This window comes from Cataglyphis hispanica, chromosome 16, assembly GCF_021464435.1.
Source record: "Cataglyphis hispanica isolate Lineage 1 chromosome 16, ULB_Chis1_1.0, whole genome shotgun sequence".
NCBI lineage: Eukaryota > Metazoa > Arthropoda > Insecta > Hymenoptera > Formicidae > Cataglyphis > Cataglyphis hispanica.
This window is the reverse complement of record NC_065969.1, coordinates 315,412-329,013: the sequence shown is the minus strand read 5'-3', so window position 1 is coordinate 329,013 and position 13,602 is coordinate 315,412.

Below are 13,602 nucleotides of genomic sequence, written 5' to 3'. Positions count from 1 at the left end.
TCATTTCTATTTGGAAAACATATATATAAGAATAGAGAATTCAAAGATATTTTTGTGAATATGTAGTAGGTGTCACTCAAAAACATCCACCTCCAAACATTAAAAATATTAAATATTTTTTTTTAATTAATTCAACCGTCTTCAAAAAATTATTTTTTAACAATAATTGAGAAGAAGCAAACATCGGATGTTCGTATAATAAAAATTAGGAAATACGCATAAAGTGGACAACTTTACGGATGACCTTGATCTTGACATAAGTTGTCAAGGTCATTGTCCTGAGTGACCTTGACCTTGAAATAAGTGGCGATCGCGATCTAAAAACTTATGAAGCATTATTGTGTTTTCTTTTTCCGCGAATTCATTTCCTGCTTCTTCAAACTTAAAAGTGAACTGTCCATGACTTTTTTCGACTTTTGCATGGTCATTTTAATAGTATCAACAGTAGCATTTGTACTAACTGATTCTGTATTCGGCAATAGAATCGAAGCGAATAATATTGAATCTTTTTTCCGTTTTAGTATATTTTTCCACGCAATAATAGGCATAATTGTAGCAGGAACAGGAGTCTCAAAAAATATCGAAGGCACAACAAGATTTTTTAAACACACGCCGCTTTTGTTTTCTATAAAATCTGTAATTATCTGAAATAAGCACTATAGATTAAATGACTTTTCGTTGGTTTAAAATTTTTTCCGATGAATTGATCCACATTTTAAAAATATCATAACGATTTAAAAGTAATCTGATATATTTACAATTTTTCATTGAAGCATAACCTTCAAATATTACAAAACTCAAATATTTATTACAGATAAATGCATTCTAAATATCTAAATAAATGAAAACTATTTTTTGTAATATCTTTACATTTCGGAATGCAGCTGTTTGGCATCTTATCCAGGATTTTCACAAATATAAATTCACAGTTCAAAAAATAAATTTAAATTATGAAAAATTAAAAAGTAAATACAATAATATAAAATTAAAGATAAATAAAATAAATTAATTATAGGTAATAATAATTTATAATAAAATAAATATAAATTCATAATTTAATTCATAATTAAATATTGAGTGTCATCATGCTGAGTATTGCATATGCATTAACATTAACACACACCGGATATATAATACATACTATATACGCACCATCGTCATTTTGTTGTAAGCTGTCGTGGCCAAAACCGGAAATCCATTTGCAGCCTTTTTATACTTGGCCAAAGTCTAAGTAGCGATCTATCTTTACCATAGATATTTTATCTAAGTCTACTATATTATATATCTGTGGTCTCAATATAATATATACGAGATAAATATACGAAAGATCAGATTATTTATGAAATAAATTATAATGTATATTTATGTTATCTAATATAATTTTGACTATTTCTTTGATCAAGATATAGCTACAAGCCTAAGTAAATTATCATCTATTTCAGTATTAACTTTAATTTTTCGATGTTGATTTTGGATGTGGCAATAAGCATCACCAACTTCAAAGGAATTAATATCGACACAACTACGCAAGCTGTTAAAAAAATATTTCACACAGTTTTTTTATACACTTGTATAAATAAACAGTACTTTTTTATCGTTTTTCTATTTTCAATATTTTTATCAAATTTATTAGATATGCAATTCATATACAGTTAAAAACAGAATATCAGAAATAAGTGATTTTTCTTTATAACAGATATATCTCTGGATTAAACTTGACTATATTTTTTTATATAACTATTAACATATGATTTTAATATACGAATTTAATGTATAAAATATTAAATAAGAAAAATTTATAAATATTGTTTAAAATTAATAAACAAGTTTATCAAGGAATTGTATGTAACAATATATAAATGATAAATAACATTTTTTTTTAAATATTTATTTAAAAATTTTTCATAAGCAAATATAACTGTTAAATAATAATATAATTTATATTGTCTAAATATGCAATATTTTTGAAGTGTTGTATGTATATTTGTGCTGTTTAAAAGAAATAATAGAAAAGAAAAATATACAATAAATATTATAACAATAAATATTATTGAATATTTTAAAAATAATATATATTTAACAATAAAAACAAAATATAATTGACAAAAATTAAATCAAAATTCTATTTATATGTCTATCGAAAATATAATATAAACTAGCGCTGTACAATATTGTAAATCAAAAGAGAGATGCTATAAAATTGAACACATTATATTATTATTATTATCTATATTAATATATTTATGCCAAATACACATATATAAATTCATTTATTTTTAATTAGTATTGTTACTATAAAAATATTAAAAATAAATTAATAATATTTAAAAAATTAAAATTAATTTGTTATATAAATATGCGCTATCTTGATTAAATTAATTTAATTATAAATTTGTAATATATATAATTAATAAATAAAAAATAATATATATTTCACAAACAGAAAATCTAATTTAAATTATACAGGGTGTCCCAAAAATTTTGACACATCCGAAGTGTGAAGGTAGATTGGGCCAAACTGAGTCGAAAAGTCCTGTACCATTTTTCTTTATAACGCTTCAGAAAGAAGTTACTATTGAGTAAAGTTTGGCTAATCAGCGCCGAGCTTTAGCCGGATACATGTCAGTGAGCGGCACGCCTGGTAGTGATGCGCCGCTGTAATAGCTGAACGCTCACGCACACTATCAGGCGCATGGCTCACCAACGTGCGCTTGACTAAGGATCGCCGCTACCAAATAGTTCATCCGGAGTTTTATGTCTATAATGATATAGTCTATAATTTATGTTATGTCTATAATGATGATTTTGATAAACTTTCGATTAAAATACCTCAGGGATTAAAGCTGTAATAAAAAATCTAATGGCACTTTTATCATATAATGTGGATGCAAGCTTTTGATTGCAACCAGTTTCAATAAGATTGGTGCTGTCAATCCTGAAGTATAATAATCGTTAGGTTCAGAATTGTGAAAAAAATTTCTTCTTCAACTTTCAGATTCACGTACGTATGCTCTCACGCACCATACAAAACGATTTTGTCCCTCAAGGCGTATTTACAATGCTCATGTATAATTATTTGCTTGTGCAACTACGCCTTGAGAGACAATATGAATGTGCATATGTATATGATATGTATCAAGCGACGCTGAAGTTGACAGTAGTGACGCTAAGATAAAGAGCAGGAGGGAAAGAGAAAGAGAGCGGGAGAAAAAAAGAGAGAGCGGGAGAGAGTGAGTGAGAGAAAGACAGCAGGAGATTGAGAGAGAAAGAGGGAGAGAGCGAGAGATTGAGAAAGTGAGAGAGAGAGAGAGAGAGTGAGCGGGAGATAAATTGACTGCGTGAGCGCTCACCACTACGATGGCGCATCACTATTAAGCGTGCGACTCACCGACGTGCGTCCAGCTAAAGGTCGGCGCTGATTGGTCAGACTTTACTCAATAATAACTCTTTTATTAAGTGTTACAGATCAAAATGATAAAAGATTTTTCTGTTCAGTTTACTGTGCTTTACCCGCTCACGAACATTGGCACAATCTTTGCAGGACATCCTGTATATAGTTATTGTTTTATATATGAAATGTCTCACTTTGTTATCCTTTATACAGTGAGAACGAGTAGGCAATAATTCCGTAAGTTCGTAGTATGTACCTCATTACACGCAATCGCAAAAGTTCTTAAAAAATGTCTACAATTTAATGACACTAAAAAAATCCTCACAAAGATAAAAGAAAGTACGCCAAGTTTACATAAAAAATATCTTTTATACGTAACAGAAAGTTGAAAAAATATTTACTTCTAATAAATTTTTATAAAAAGCAATGAGATCACACTAGAAAAATCACACAAATGTAAAAAAAGTACGCCAACTACATAAAAAATATTCCTTGTACGCAACAAACAATTGAAAAGATGTTAAAGTTGAAAAAATATTTACCTTTAAAAAATAACTTATAAAAAAATTGTTCCCTAAAAAATAAAAACCTCTAAAAAATAAAAATTAAATGGGAAATCAATAATTAAGTAGCCAAGTAGAAGGAATTTAATGTGTAAAGATTTATAATTTGAAATAATAATTGTCATCAAATCAATTTTGCATTTATAGAAATATTATGGATTCTCTCAAAAAAATTAAAACGCATTTTATTTTTATTAAAAATTAAATTTGTTTCAATTAAATATTTTGTATAATATAGAAAATAGCATTATTATATTATGGTTTTTTATTAAAGATAGTAAATCATAATATTACTTAATCTTTACTGCAATAATATTGATTATACGGATCATTAATTTTGTATTTAAAAGTCCATGCCAAATATAGATCGATTTGTTTTAAAATTAATCATGATCTTAGCAAAAGCCCGGAACGAAAGGGTTAATATTAAAGTGACATATAAAAACTTGGCGCGCCTGAAATATAAATTTGCAAAAGATTATTAAAAATCATTATCAATATTAATAAAAATGTATGACATAATGCGACTCGGGCACCCTAAGATTTTTCTGATTTAGCCCACTTGGCCAATCGTTCTAGGCTCATTTGATCTACATGATCTCTCCAATTCCGTCGCCTCGACCTTACCCATCTTATCACATCTTGAATTTTGCAATTCTCTTTGATTGTTTGGCTTCCGATTCTATCGCGAAGGTTAACTCCTTGTATCAGTCTGAGTATTTTCATCTCTGTAGTCCTTATTATCCTTTTTGTTTTGGATGTATAGGCTCGCGTTTCCGCTGCATAAGTTAGTTGGTCTATCAGGCAAGTTTTATATATTCGAACTTTAGTTTCAATGTTCATATTTTTCTCCATATGATATCTTTCAGATAATCGGATATTTGGCTTGCTTTGTTATTCTGGTCGAGTTCATTTTTTACTTTTTTCACAAAAATTAACGTATTAAAGTATTAAAGTATTAAAGTATTACTATTTTTATGACCATTATGTTTATTTTTTACGACAAAAAAATAAATGATATTTATGCAATTTGATGAATAAATTTAAATTCTTTTTACAATTTTCTTCTTAAAATATTATGCAATAATTCGTTTACATTTTAGCCAACGGGAAACATAGTGGACCACATATGTACGTTTCTGTTCTCCGTATTAGTTATTTTTACTACAATAGCGATTATTAACCCCTTGACATACAAATAAAATGCGCGTCGACACGTTCGAAGAATACCATTTAATTTTGCTCCACTGGACACTCATGTATAAGCTTAGAAACAGAACGTTTTATTTTCAAATTTACATAACTTTCAATATGATTGATATATACTGATAATGTACAATAATTAAGTAATACTATAAAATAATAATTTAGTAATTCTGTAATGTGTGAAACGCGGTGTTCGCCGAAGACAGTTTTTGATGTCTCGGAGACGTCAAAGTCTACAATGGCACATAAAATGAATGACGTCTTTCAGACGTCATTGTATGTCAAGGGGTTAAGAACGTTGTGATGGAAAAAATTCCCAAGGATTTTTCTCAAATGAAAAAAAAATATTCATTTAAATCGTTAAGATGAAATCGTTAAGATTTACAATCCTAAAATAAGGGCATTCTCGTTCGAAAAGACCACTCTTTCGGCGCTTCTCGTTATGAGAGAGAGAGAGAGAGAGAGAGAGAGAGAGAGAGAGAGAGAGAGAGAGACAAAGAGGGGGAGGGAAAAAGAGAGAGGGAGGGAGAGTGGGGGGAGAGAGAGAGGGGGGAGAGAGATTACTTTTTTCCAGTTTTCTATGCCAATGTTTAGAATGTCCCAAAACGTCAAAAACTTATATTTTTAAAAAATGTCTGTCTGTATGTATGTATGTACGGAATGTACATTGTATAATCTCCAACTTCCGCAATTTTTGAGATATCGGGCTAAATTTTTAAAAATGAATAGAGTATCATTAAAGGATGATTGACATTGAATTTGGTGAAGATCTATGAAAGAGTTCATTTTTATAAAATTTTGAATTTTTTGAAAAATGTTTGTACACGATCTTTTGCAAATTTTGCAAATTTTTAGATATTAAATTAGATTTTTTTATATAAATAAAGAATCATTAAAGGATGATTGGTATTGAATTTGATGAAGATCCATAAAAGAGTTCATTTTTTATTCAATTTTGAATTTTTTAAGAAATGTCTATACACGCTGTAACTGCCGCAAATTTTGGGATATCTTCCTCTATGAGGAAGCCAAAATTAAAAAACTCGCTTACTTTAAAGAGCTTAAGCTTTGTGAGCAAAATGAAATGATGAGAAAGCAATGTGCAAGTTTCTAATTTGCACAATTTTCAATTTGTTTTATAAATGAAATAAAAATTGTAAATGAGAGTCAGTATGTAAATGGAGATTATAGAATAAAGGTTTAATAGATGTAAAACGAACGTTTCGATTCCTTTTTTGAATCATCTTCAGTATTTAAGCAATAAGAGATAGTATTGCTTACATTAATATAAATTAAATAAACGCAATATTTTCCTAATAAAATTCTTAGAATGTTTAATTAATTGATCTACGATAAGTGAGATTATTTTTGAAATTTGTCAAATTACTCACGCGAGTACGCGCGCATGAGGAAGAACCTAATACTTATGAGAAATTGGTTTTTAATCTATTTTTAATAGTTAATTTTTACTAGTAGGTAGTTGATTCACCATTTTTATTACTTTCATTACTATATGTCCAAAAATAATAATTAATACTATAAAAAAAGAGAAATAAAAGAACAGCGTATTGTTGTGCAGCTGCGTATATAAGAAAGTTGTAATAAATTAAAAGTACAGGCTCTTGTGAATACAATCATTAATTAAATAAAAAATGGCAAATGAGAGCCAGGGGCTCTATTGTTGAAATAGTTACGTATACGTAAATGGCAAGTTGCGAATGATTGCAATGTGAAATTCCTCTAGAACAGCATTCTTGACAATCGCAAGTGCAACGTGTATGCAATTTTTCGTGCACAATGCAACAAATAATTTATACCATACGTTTCAAGAGAAACTTATTCGTTTTAGTGAAAATTGAAAAAGGTAGTGATGAAGAGCAAAGATAATATGTATGTACATATACATCGGAAAGCTGCCATTGTAGAAAAACGTACAATTTTTGCAAAAATTAATTTAGAAGATATTAAAATAAACGCACCAATTATGGGCGCCTTAGAAAATATGGACATCCCAGAAAAAAAAGACGAAGATTTCATATTCGAGAAGATCCTTTCGAGTTAAGCAATAAAAAATTTGTACTATTATTTCGATTAAATAAAGCTGGTGCGAGAAATTTATCGAGCCACATTTGATTCCTCAAACAGAATAAGTGCGATAGATTCTACCACAAGGGTAATTTAATTATTCTTATATTAATATTATTCTAAATTATTCTTACATATAATTATACATACATAAATACATACATATATATATATATATATATATATATATATATATAATACTTGCTTGATGTTTGTAATTGTGTAATAAAAATAGAATATACAGAAGTGTTTTTATTTTTATGTTGATAATATTATAATATTAATATTTATTATAATATTATAATGTATAATAATTATTATAATATTATTAATTATAATATTATTATAATATTATTATTATTATTATATTAATAATTATTATAATATATAATAATAATATGTTGTTATTATTTATAATAGTAATAGTATATGGCTTAATTTTATAATGTATATAATTATATATGTCTTGTACTATGTCGAGGCAGAGTGTGAAATTTAGGATGCGTTCCGTTTCACGCATTGAGCGCATAGATCGCCTGAAAATCTATTGTTCACGTAACATATATTATAGATTTCCAAGCGATTTCTATGCGCTCTATGCGTGAAACGGAACGCAATCTTATTCTTACGAGGGTTCTTCCCCCTTTTTTATTTAGACGGCAGGAAATACGGTCTACTTAACCTAACCTAACCGTCACTTCTGGCTGACTCGCGAGTGGTCTAACTGGACTAAGACGTCCCGCTGGTTATATGACCCATTGTAATTTTCGCTTTGTACAGTAAGTTTTACTAAGGTGACTCCTCTTCGGATGGGCTGCATGATGTTATCCATCCTTTGTGATCTTCAGCAAGGATCCGGCACAGCTCGTTAGTTTTGTCAGGCCACATTTTGGCACGACCTTTCAACTCGATGTAGACCAAGCCGCAAGCAATGCCACGATAATTTCTTGAACCTATCCTCCAAGTAGTAGATCTCACTATTTGGGCGCCAGATCTCTCTACCATAATCTCCCAGGCAGATCTTGACCATGTTGCTGTCTGAATTTATACTATCGATTCAGCCCCTTCGCCAGGTGTTATCCTCCTTTATTTCTACATCCTCTTCTTTTTGAATGTCCTCTGACCAACAATGCAAATACTTGGCCTTCCTATTCATGCGGAAGTCCAATTCTTCTTCCAAATCCTCGAGATCCTTTTTACTGTTATTGAAGTATATCCAGAAGAGTAGGGGGAGGGGATATCATTTTAATTATGCGACTTCGAGCCAAGAGCGGATTGACTGTGCCGATGACTATCGATAGGCTTTACCTCCATTTTCTTTAAAAAAATTAATTTGTTTTAATACTGGAGGATGCTTGTTTATGTATATAACTATTTTCTCTTCTTAAAAAGAGCAGAAAAGTAAAGAAAATTTGATGTTTTCCTGATTTCAGTATAAATCGCTTGATCTTGACAGCTAGGAATCGGAGCTATAGGCTCTAGAGTTGACGGCGGGCGTCTTTTAAATACAATAATAATTGAGTAAGAGAATCCTATAAAGCTCCCATTAAGTATATCGACCATCCATGTACTGTAGAGCATAATCCACTATAGTGTCTAGAATTAATTTAAAAATTCTTATATCCAAATATATTCCCATTATTCCGGCACCGACATTACCGAAAATCAGGAATTTATTTCAGAATTTCTGCCATGTAGATACAAATATCTTTTCTATTAGATTTTTATCTAAAAGATCGGAAATTGAGCTCACTTGTAAAGATGTAGATCGTCCCATTACATCTCTCCCACCTCTCACTACTGTATTTAGAACGGCGGCTCTCTCAGCAGGGAACATTATATGATCCCTGTTCTTCCAGGTCGATTTCTGTGTATATTCTGCTAGTAGCCAGTGATCCCAGGATTAACATTGTAACGATGCATCCCTCCATCGTTCTCGACACGTCGCCCGTCGGAAGTCTGCCACCCGGCAAACATCAGCCGGGCAGGGGCAGAGGCGCTTAGCGCCCTATTTTTAAAAACAATGTTTATGACAAACACCACCGTTAGTGTTTGTCATTTGTCATAAACAACCGAGCGCCGAACGGCACCGAACGTTTCCGGCGAACGCCGAACGCCGAACGCTCAACGCTGGAGCGTCGTTTCCCCCACCCCAAGGGGGATGTCAACGGCGCGGGTGTCGCGACCGCTCCGGAAGGGTATAAAAAGCCCGACCGATCACCAGACCGTACCAGACCGGCACCTGAATCGTATGCGGCTGGGTTGTTCGGCGCGGGCTGCAGGGTAGCAGCCTGCAGTCGGTCTTATGCGTCGGTGTCGGTGACGCAGCGCGTGTTTCCAGATAATGGTCGTGGGATGCGTTGTACGCGGAGTTCGGACGGTCAGGTGTACGGATCGTAAGGGCTCGAGAATACTCGAGGAAAGCGGCGAATTCATCCATTCTCTGTTCTTTACAAAGGTGTTCGGACGGGATTCGTTTCGAGAACAGATAGTCGAGAATGCTCGACGGAGGCTGCAAACTCGTTAACCTCCTGGTCACTGTCTTTAGACGTTTCGTACGACGAGCAGTACGCTCGAGAGATATACCACAGAAACCGCTCCAAAACGTCTAAAGACAGTGACCAGGAGGTTGACGAGTTCGCAGCCTCCGTCGAGCATTCTCGACTATCTGTTCTCGAAACGAATCCCGTCCGAACACCTTTGTAAAGAACAGAGAGTGGATGAGTTCGCCGCTTTCCTCGAGTATTCTCGAGCCCTTACGATCCGTACACCTAACCGTCCGAACTCCGCGTACAACGCATCCCACGACCATTATCTGGAAACACGCGCCGCGTCACCGACACCGACGCATAAGACCGACTGCAGGCTGCTACCCTGCAGCCCGCGCCGAACAACCCAGCCGCATACGATACGCACCTTATCTCGCGTATCTAACAAGGCATCATTCAGCGAGATATCGCACTGACATACGTTGTCAACACGCGCCCGCCTTACCGCGCGCACCTCACGCCTACAAGCGCGAACAGACGACACGCGCCCATCTCACCGCACGCGCCCCGCGCCACGAGCCGGGCCATTTAACTAGACACGCAAAACACCGTCTAGACCGGCGCCATAACATCGCGAGTATCATTGTATCACTTCATAACTCATTGTAACAGCTGACCATTGCCATCGAGTGGCAAATAAATGACGTACATTTCACGTCCTATTGTATTTCAAACCCTTCACGAATCCTGATCCCGATTGCGCTGTCTGCGCACGCGAAACCGCACGTAAAGCGGCCCGTTACAACATATTTCCATGTGGTTTTTGTTAAAGGCATCATTATTGTGATAAAGTATCTATTTGGCGTTAACTTATACCAAGAGTCGCTTAAAAAATACATTGAAGGAGCATGCGTTGCATGCGGTCTGTGTCCCTTGACGCAATAAAATATGGGTTTGAGGTGTTTATTTTGTTTCCTCTTAGTACCGGCAGTTGATCGTTTCTTTATTTTAATTTTTACATTGTTTTTATTTATTATTTCCAATATTTCGTGAATCATGCGACGCGGTAGCGTCGCGAAGCCAAGTTCATAAAAAAAACGCCAATTATAAAAGAAATCTGTCTGACTTGTCAAGAGTTTTGCCTATGTACAAAGACCGCGGCGCTACCAAGTAGCTTATCAGGAGTTTTATGTCTATAATACTTTCGATTAAAATATCTCAGGAACTAGAGCCGTAATCAAAAATCTAACTGCACTTTTATGATATAATGTAAATGCAAGCTTTCGATTGCGACCAGTTTGAATAAGATTGGTGCTGTCAATCCTGAGAAATGATATTCGTATATAGCAAACGTGAGACTTTCTTTTCCCGGATAAGTTTCAGACTCACGTACGTATGCTAGCACGCACACACGCAAAGCGATTTTGTTCATCAAGGGGCATTCACACTATTTACGTTTGATTATTCTTTTGTGTACACGCTTTTATATATAATAAATGAGAGAGAGAGAGAAAGAGTGAGGGAGAGAGAGCGGGAGAAAGAGAAAAAGCGGAAGAGAGAGAGAGAGAAAGAGAGCGGGAGAGAGAGAGAACGGGGGAGAGAGAAAGCAGGAGAGAGAGAGAGCGGGAGAAAGAGAGAGAGAGAGAGAGAGAGAGAGAGAGAGAGAGAGAGCGGGAGAGAGATAGAGAGAACAGGAGAGAGAGAGAGAGAGAGAGAGAAGAAGAGAAAGAGAGAAAAAGCGATAGGGAGTGAGGAAGGGTAATAATTTAGGTTTGAAAATAGTCCAATTTTTAGAAAAATGTTCCCCATTTTTTTTATTAGTGTATATGGATCCAGACTTGTCATACAATATTCCACGTTATATGAAAATTATTGTTATGTTATATAATAAAAGTATTATTATATTAAATATTTGTATTTTATACAAAATTTTATAAAGTTTTATATAAAAACGTCAAAAAAGATATAATAATAATTAACTAGTCTGCTAAAATTTCAATTTATTAGTATATGTTCATTTATAAATTTTAAAAAATCATATACTTTACAAGAATTAATACAATATAATTTTTCACATTGGAATAATGTTCAAAAAATATATACCAATTGTGATGCTGTCTACTGAGATACTTGAAAAGATTGATATAATAATAACAGGAAGTATTATCATCTTACAATTATTGTTATTTAAAATTAGTGATACAAAAATTATTACAGTAACAGATTTGAAAATTAAAGCTGTATCTACGAAAAAGATAAGTATTGGTGCGAATATATATAAAGTCATTAGTGGAATTTTTCATCAAAGTAAAAGTATAACTGATAGACATTATCCAAGCATATTACGGGCTAAAGGTACCAAGTGGCAATTAATAAATGATTTAAAAATACAAAAGTGCAGTTGGCTTCGAAATGCTAAAAACGCATATATATTCTTTGCAGTAAAAATATAAATTTTTACATAAAGCAATGAAAGCATAATAAAAAAGATCTCACAAAGGTAAAAAAAAGTACGTCATATATATAAAAAATATTCCTTGTACACAACAGAAAGTTGAAAAGATACTTATCTCTGAAAAATAATTAATAAAAAAATTTTTCTCTAAAAAATAAAAAAACTAAATGAAATCAATAATTAACTGGCCAAGTATTTACAAGTAATTCAGTTTGTAAAGATTTGTAATTTGAAATAGTAGATATCATAAAATCAATTTTTATAGAAGTGTTTTAGACAGATTTTTTCCTTAAAATTAAAACATATTTAATTTTTATTAATAGAATGATTTTAGAAATAAGTTCAATTTTGAATAGTATATCACAAATTATATTACTTTAGAGTTTATTAAAGGTGTTATATAGTATAATATCAAATCATATTGTTAATGTTAAGTGCAATTAGAATTCTTTTGATTTACAAAGTATATCTTACAGGATGTACAGTTTGAAAGAAAATTTTTCGTAAACTCTAAGTCGGGGAGCGCGTATAAAACAAACTTACAAAGCAAAATATAAAAACTTGGCGCGCCCGGATCATATACATATACAATTAGTTCGTGTTGTACAATATTTCATAATATGTAAAAATTACTTGAATAATTTATCATTATTAGTGCAATTAGGATTCCATTGATTTGCAAAATATATCTTATAAAATATATATAATTATTATGTTTAATTTTAAAATGTCGCCAGTAGATAAATTAATAGACAAGTGTTTATACGACCAAACTGACAATTTATTGTTTGATTGTTCTATCACCTGATAGAACAATCAAACAATAAATTGCCAGTTTGGTCGTATAAACACTTGTCTGTTAATAAATAATTATATTAGGATTTCCTTGATTTGCAAAATATATCTTATAAAATATATATAATTATATTAGAATTTCTTTGATTTGGAAAATATATCTTATAAAATATATATAATTATATTAGAATTCTTTTGATTTGCAAAATATATTTTATAAAATATATACAATTTGTGATGTTGCCGTCTCGCGCGTGTCTACCGGATCTCTCTCCGATCGCTGAGCGCGGAAAGCGCACCCGCGCCAGTCGCAAAACATTAGAGCCGTACCGCAATCTCCAGAGGGGCGTTATTTGTCGGACTTATTTCCTCTTTTTAATTTTGTTATTATTTCCTTATCTCGATACCACACGAGAGCCTTATCGGAGGAGCGCCAAAAATAACGATCACAACAACTGGGAAGACGACCTTCGAGAGGACGGAAAAGGAAAGGAATTATCAACCACCAAATTCGGAAGCGAGGCGAGAAGCGCGAGAGGACAAGAAGGATCCTTGCGCCTTGACGCAGGACCGTGCGGAAACGTGCCCCGAAGGATCCCGAGGGAGCTCTATCGCCGC